The following is an 8,202-nucleotide window of genomic DNA, read 5'->3' on the forward strand; positions in this document are numbered from 1 at the left end:
AGGTGAGGCTATCTCGACTGCAGACCACCTTGCATGGCATCTTTTGCCTCAGGTGAGGCTATCTCGACTGCAGACCACCTTGCATGGCATCTTTTCCAACACCTCAAGTGGTCTCTGTGAGCAACAACTTAACACGGTACAGCCCAGTCTCACACAGTTGAATGATGTTGCCTGGACAGTTAAATATTGTTTTGCCTTTTACAGTGAATTAAATTTAGCTTATTAAAAAAAAAGAATACCAAAGTATTCCAACTCCCTCATCCTTATAGTCTGTGAATTCATTATATTCATAAAACAAAGTCTTAAAAAGCAAGGACTTTACCTGCCTACCATGTTGTCAGTAGAGTTCTGAATTTCAGGAACTATCACAAAGATGTAAGTGAAGATAAAATTGCAAATGTGTACTACTAGAACACATAGCACAAGTGAATCTGGAGGATTTCTCCCTCCACCCCCTGGGGTTGGGCAGCATCTGAGGGTCAGTCCTCCTTCCACTGTTAACAGAAGAGCAGGAATTAAAATAACCAAAACACAGAAAATTCTTAAAGTCCCATCCTAAAGTACATGCAACTTATGTCTTTGTCGTGACTGAAGGAATCCAGCCACCACCATCCTGGTCTAAGCAGAGGCTACTTGAAATCCCCTTCTGCTACTATGCATTTTGCCCTGCTGTGGGTGCATGATTATGGGTCTGTAGGGCCCAGAAATGGACCTAATCTCTATAATTTCAAATCATTGTTCAATCCTTCTCTTGACAAACAACTTCTAACTCCTTGTACTTCATCAAGCCAGATGGACACCTGGACAGTCTTGTGTGTTGCTACAGGCTGCTGAATTTATCAAATTGTGGCAGATATCATGGTAGGTTCCCTTCTAAAGATTCTTCCTTGCCTTGAGTGGTTTATGAAGCATATTCAGCATAGCATTGCATAATTTATTCTGTCAGTGGCCTGAATTTTATGTTTGATATTTAGACCATTTGTAATCTTAACTTCCTGAATGCAAGCAAGTGACAGGGGCTTTGTTGTGCCAAACTCTTCTTCAGTGTGTGTGTGTGTGTGTGTGTGTGTGTGTGTGTGTGTGTCTGTCCGTCCATCACTCTTTTTTCCCACCTCTAAAATAAGAGAGTTCCCTACAAACAGCTCTAAATTACAATTGTGTATACTAATGGTGTATATTTCCCTAAAAGTAGCAAATTCAAGACAGGAAATAATGCTATGTTGGAAAAAAATCAATAAAAAAAAATCCACTACTAGTATTTTTACAAAGACTGAAGGAAATGCTTTGATTGATCTCAACAATATCCTTTTGCTCTAAAATTGAATAAAAACACTATCTAACTTCAAATTGTACTCCACATCCATGTAACTAATAAAACATAATACTGTCAGGAAGAGAGACACACTGGAAAATGGAACAGGACAGACAGCCCAGAAATAAATTCACAGCTTGGCTGAGCTGCAGCTGTGTCCGCCACCTTTGCAGAACACAGAATGCAGGACAGCTATAAGGAACTGCTGAGACCCGACCCATCCCTTTGCCCAATGAGGTGCCATCGCTGTGGTATGGCGATTTCAGTTCTTTTGGGAAAATACCTAAGTGGAAAACAGCTGGCTTGAATGGGACCTCCAATCCTGGCTTTTTGAGGAATCTCCATACATATTTCCATGGTAGTTTTACTGGCGTGCACTCTTACTAGCTCTGGAGAAGTGCTCCTTTTCCCCCACAGCCTCTCCAGCATCTCTGAAAGGGAAACACGGAAAAGAAAGGCTAAAAATGAGGAAAAGGACAAATGAAAGAAAGGAAAAAGATGCATTTAGATACATTTAGGAGTGCATTCAAAATGATTTGGATAACTATAATGTCAATTTCTGATGGTTTTTTTTAAAGGGTGGTTAACCCATATTTTTTTCTTTGTTTTTACTCTAATTTTTTTCTTCATTTGAATTCCTCATAATTTCTTTGTTACTGTTTTTTTCCTTTAAATGAATCTTACCTGCTTATATCTGGTAATCTGAACAACTAATCTGAAGATAGCATCATGTAATACAGCAACCATTGTTGAATTCATATTACTTTATTTAAGGAAATCTTATATCATTTCTAATGCAGTTTTTTCTATCATTATCTTGTATTCTTTAGAAGAAAAATGACCCACCAAGAAGAACAAGCAATTTCCCATGGTTGGGGATTAGGAAATCCACAGTAGGAAAAATATGCTAAAGATAAACCAGTATATGTCAGCAATATCCACAAAATAAATAATCTCAATTCACCAATTCAAAAAAGTAGACAGGTAGAGTACATCAAAAAACAAAATCCAAGAATACTTCCAATACAAGAAACACATTTAACTACAAATAAAATTGGAAAACATGCTACATGAACACAAAATAAAGCAGGAATATACATTTCAGATGTTGACAATATGAATTTCAAATCAACAAGGATCAACGGATGTCAGAGTTCTTCTGAGTCTTGGCTGCCCATTCAGAGCTGAAAGACTACTGAGGAAGCCTGGTAGGGCTGTCACTACCAACTCTCCAACTTAGAGTTCATCTAAGTCCCAGGGACCCATGATCACCTGGAAGACTGCAGAGGGGACACAGTGGGCTTTTCTCTACCTCTTGTCAGCGCTCAGCTGAGACCCAGCTGCTGGCCCTCCCCTGAATGACTGCCATGCCACCTGGTGAGCCTTGCCCAGTCCTCATTGCTTTCTCCTGAGCTTGTTGAGCTTTGGCCACCTCTCATCACTCAAGAAGACTGCCATGAGGTACCTATAAAACTCACACAGGGAAAGGCAGGAGACTTGTAGAGCCCTACTCTGTGCTGACCTAACATCGAGAGGTCATTGTGCGACTTTGTCCTGCATGCATCAGCAGCTAGTCCTTCTTGGGCTGTGGCTGGCCTCCCTCCATTGCGGTGGAAGCCACGCTAACCCCCAGAACAGGAACTTTAGCTAGCCCACCCCGCCCTGCCCTTGCGTACTCCGGAGAGCCTTGCCAAGCCACAGCCAGTCCCCTGACATCTCTGCCCATTTAGAGAGAACGTGGAGACTTGCAAAAAATAATGAAAGGAAGTAACAAAACGCAGTCGCACACTTCCGCCCTAGCAAAAACAAGTCCAGAGGACAAGGTCATAGAAGAAATTGAAGGTCACACACCTGAAATTTCTAAGATGATTTCAAGCAGAGTAAAAAAATAAATCCCATCAAACTATAGATGATATTAGGTAAGACACAAATTCTGAGGCAAGAAAATGACAAAAATCATGAAAGAACTGCTCACTACATTTAAGGAAAACACAGATAAAAATTAGAAGGTAATATTAAATTTATAGAAATATTGAATGCATAATACAGAAAAGAGGGGCTGGGGAGAAGATGGCTCAATAGAATAAGCACTTGCCTGGCAAGCACAAGGCCTGAGTTCAATCCCCAGTTCTGAAAAAAAAAACATGCAGAAAAGAAAGAAATACAACACATGCTGAAGATTCAAACAGATATCCAGGAAATTAAGAATTCCACTGAAATCTGGGAATGCTGCTTGAATGAAAGCAAAAGATGTAATCTGATACTTTGAAGACAGCATTGCAGCTAGTGAGCACGAAAGGAAATATCACTTTTACAAAAAAGGAACCAAGAAATAGCAATACAATAGCAATAGCAGGATGACATAATAAAATGACATAAGACTAAGAGGTATCAGTAAAACAGCTAGAGTTAGCGCAAATGATATCAAATGTGGTTTTCAGAAGTAGTAGCAGAAAATATTTCAAGTATGGGAAAAGAATGTGACATATGATTGAGTGAGACATCTAGAACTAGCTAGCCACAACCAAACCTATCTTTACCCAGGCACATAATCATCGATATTCCAGAAACTGAGTAAAAGAACAGACTATTAAAAGCTATGAGAAGAACACAATCACCTACACTGGAAAACCCAACAAAATTATGTCAGATTTCACAACACAGATCATTAAAGTAGAAGAGCTTGGAGTGAGATATTTCAGGTCCTAAAAGAAGACAACTTCTAACCCACATTGATGTACCTTGCAAAACTATCTATCAAATTTAAGTGAGAAAAAACATACTTCCATGACAAAGAACATGTGAAGAAATTCATGACAACCAAAACAACGTCACAAAGAGTAGTGAAAGATTTTTTAAAAAGACGAAGACGACATCTTGAAGAACAACAACAGAGAAGAATCACAAGAAGAGCAAGTATTTATGCAGACTGGAGATGCAGGGAGCCTAAGGAAGACAAACATATGTAAGAAATATGTATTACTATTAACATCAATGTAAAGCTCCTGAATTTACTAATCAAAAGATGCAGATTGGCAGAATACATTGAAAAACAGAACCCCAACAATATGCTGCATACAAGAAACACATTGCACCAAAAATTAATACACTGAACATAAAAGGATGAAAACAAAACAAAACAAAGTAATCCTTGCCACTGAAACCCCACACAAAATCAGGTGTAGCTATTCTGGCTGCTGAGAATGTCAATGTCAAACCAACGGTCATTAAAAGAGATAATAAATGTCACTACGTACTTGTTAGGGGAAAACTGCAAGAGGAAGACATAATAATTATAAATATATATGCACCCAATGCACGGACACCTAATTATATAAGGCAAATTTTAACAGACATTAAAAATAAAATAAGGGGCCGGGGAGACGGCTCAGTAGAATAAGCACTTGCCTGGCAAGCTCAAGGGCCTGAGTTCAATCCCAGGTTCCGCAATAAATAAATAAATAAATAAATAAATAAATAAGCAATAATATAATTGTATTGGAGGACTTTAACACTCCATTGACACAAAAAGATAGATCAACTAACCAAAGAATAAGCAAAGAAATAATAGAACTAAAACAATGCATTGAACAAATGAACTGAATAGAACTTTACAGTGGTCCTCCCAACAGCATCACAGTCCACATTATTCTGAGTTGCATAGGGAACGTTCTCCAAAATGGACTATATGCTAGTACATAGAACATGCTTAGGTAAGTGCAAAAGAATCAAAATTATCCCATACCTATTATCAGACCATAGTGCAATGAAACATGAAATTTTTGGCAAAAGAAACAGCAAAATCTCTATAACCCATAGAAACTAAATAATACTTCCTGAACAATCAATGGCTCACAGATGAATTTTTTATTTATTTATTTATTTATTTATTTATTTATTGAAGTGTTTACAGAGTGTTCAGGTTGTCACTTCTAGATCGCACTCATAGTGATCTGCTTGTTTAGAGCCTCCAAAGAACTGGGATTACAGGTGCGCACCACCATGCCAAGTCTCACACAGATTAAATTAAAGAGAAAGTTAAACACTACTTACAATCAAATGAAGCTGTAGGTGCAAGTACCAGAATGTGTGGGATACAACAAAATCTGTCTTAGGAGGAAATGTATAGGGATGGATACTCAAATCAGGGATGTTTTACTCTCACACCATAACAGAGAAATACACAAATGAAAAAGACAACTACAGGGCTGGCTTGATAGCTCAGCTGACTCACGTGCCTGCTTAGGCAGAGTGAAGTGGCGGCGGTTCGATCCTCAGCCTGCCGTGCTGGCTTCGGTGCACTGAGATGATGACTGAGACTGGACATGGCGGCACCGTCCTGTAATCCCGGAGTGTGGGAGGCTGAAAACAGGAGGAGCACTACAAATCACTTAGTGAGACCCTGTAGAGCTTGTGCTAAATACATAAAAAGGGGGGAGGGGGAACGCCAACTGCATACCATCTCCTTATTGGACACAGATGCAAAAATCCTTAAAAATTATAGCAAACAGAATGCAGCAAATCCACAGGGACATTATACATCATGATGAAATGGTATTCATCCCCAGAATGCAGGGATTGTTCAATATACAGAAATCCATAAATGTAATACACTATATCAACAAAACCAAAGACAAAAATCATATCATCTCAATTGATGCAGAAAAAGCTTTAGAGAAAGTACAAACTTCATTCATGATAAAAGAAAAAAAAGCAACTTTACACAAATGGAAATAGACGCAGTTGGGGCTGGGGAGATGGCTCAGTGGAATAAGTGCTACCCTGGCAAGCGCAAGGGCCTGAGTTCAATCCCCAGCTCCACCAAAAAAAAAAAAAAAAAAAAAAAAAAAAAAAAAAAAGGAAATAGATGCAATTTATGTCAACCTGATAAAAGCTATCTAGGACAAATCAATACCCAACACCATATTAAGTGAGCAAAAATTGAAAGTTTTAATTTCACCAATCCTGTTCAGTATTTTTCAGGAAACATTAACTACAGCAATTAGATAAGAGAAAGAAATAAAAAGAATAATGATTGGAAAGGAAGATGTAAAAGTATCATTATTTGCAGATGACATGATGCTGTACATAAAAGTGCATAAAGCTCCACTAAGATACTTGTAGACTTCATAATCCAATTCACTAGTCGTACAGTACAAGGGGATCAATAAAAGATCCATAGCTTTTTTTAATCAATAGTATTTCTAGGGCTGATGAGATAGCTGAATGGTCTAATGGCCTGCGTGGGCAGGCACGGTGACTGGGGTTTAATCCCCGGCACCACGTGCCATGCTGCCCCCTCAATCTGCGTGTCCGTTGAGCTGGCCACCAAGACCAGACGTGGTGGTGCAAGCCTGCAATTCTAGCTATGGGGAAGCTGAAAACAAGAGGATCACTGAGTCCACCTGTGTAGTGACAGCCTGTACTAAATACATAAATTTAAAAAAATAGCATTTCTATGCAAAAAGAATGAATGAAAAGAGAGACATGATGGAAGCCATGCAATTCACAATAACACCCAAGAAAGTGAAATACAAAGGAACCAATCCAACGAAGGAAATAAAATAGTTATACAGGGAAAATTGTAGTACTCTGAAAAAAATAGATCAAACAAGATTTTAAAACTGTGGAAAGATATCCCTTGCTCCAGGATAGGAAGAACCAACATTGTGAAAATGACTATACTCCCCAAAATTTAATCAGATTCAATGCAACCCTGATTAAAATACCATTAGTATACCTGAAAGATCTAAAAAAAATTCTAAAAGCGTCATGGAACCAGAAGAGACCTGGAATAGTAAAAGCTATCCATAGGTACAAAATAAAGATCTGAGGCATCAAAAGCCCAGAGTTGAAATTATAGTATAAAGCTACTATGATAAAATCAGCATGGTACTGGCAAAACAAGAGACCTGAGGACGAATGGAACAAATTACACGATGCAGACACAACCACAAACCCAGTGAGCTACCTTGCCTTTGACAAAGGGGCCAAACATCACTGGAAGAAAGATCTTTAATAAATGGTGGTAGACAAACTGGCTTTCCACATTCCCAAGGCTAAAATTTGACACATGAGAAACGCCATGCCAAAAACTACAGTCAAATATAAATAAAGGTTTAAATATTAAAACTGAAACACTAAATCTTTGGAGGATAAAGTAGGTAAAAATCCTAAAGATATGCAGTTAGATAGAGAGTTCATGAACAAAAATAAAACTGCACAGAATGTACTTCGAAGAATCAACAGTTGAGAACTCATCCTTTTGAAAAGTTTCTACACATCAAAAAGAAAATCACCAACAGAGTAGAAAAGATACCCACAAATTGGGAAATAATTATGATGGATTCTTCTTTGACCAAGGACTGCTATCTAGAAATTGTAAAGAATTTAAGGGCTGGGAAGGTAGCTCAGTAGAATAAGCGCTTGCTTGGCAAGCTCAACGTTCTGAGTTCAATCCCTGGTTCTGAAAGAAAAAATTAAAGAGTCAGGCCTCAAAAATTCAAGGTCTTATTCCAAAAATGGGAATCTGAGATGAATATACACTTCACAAATGAAGCAGGTCAGCCAGGTAGCTCAGCGAATTAAAGCATTTGCTTAGGCAGACACAGGGGTCGAAGTTCAATCCCCAGCCTGCTCTGCTGGCCTTACCCCTGGAAGCAGCTGAGATGATGACTGAGACTGGGCATGGTGGCATGGGCCAGTAATCTCAGCCCTTGGGTGACTGAAAACTAATCCTTATGAAAACAGGAGACTCACTACAAGTCTAGTCTGTGTAGTGAAACCCTGTAGTTCCTTTAGATCTTGCACTAAATATAAAATGACAGGGAGGCAGAGAGAGAGAGAGAGAGAGAGAGAGAGAGAGAGAGAGAGAGAGAGAGAGAGAGAGA

Source organism: Octodon degus, unplaced genomic scaffold, assembly GCF_000260255.1.
Source record: "Octodon degus isolate 3935 unplaced genomic scaffold, OctDeg1.0 scaffold00380, whole genome shotgun sequence".
Classification (NCBI taxonomy): domain Eukaryota; kingdom Metazoa; phylum Chordata; class Mammalia; order Rodentia; family Octodontidae; genus Octodon; species Octodon degus.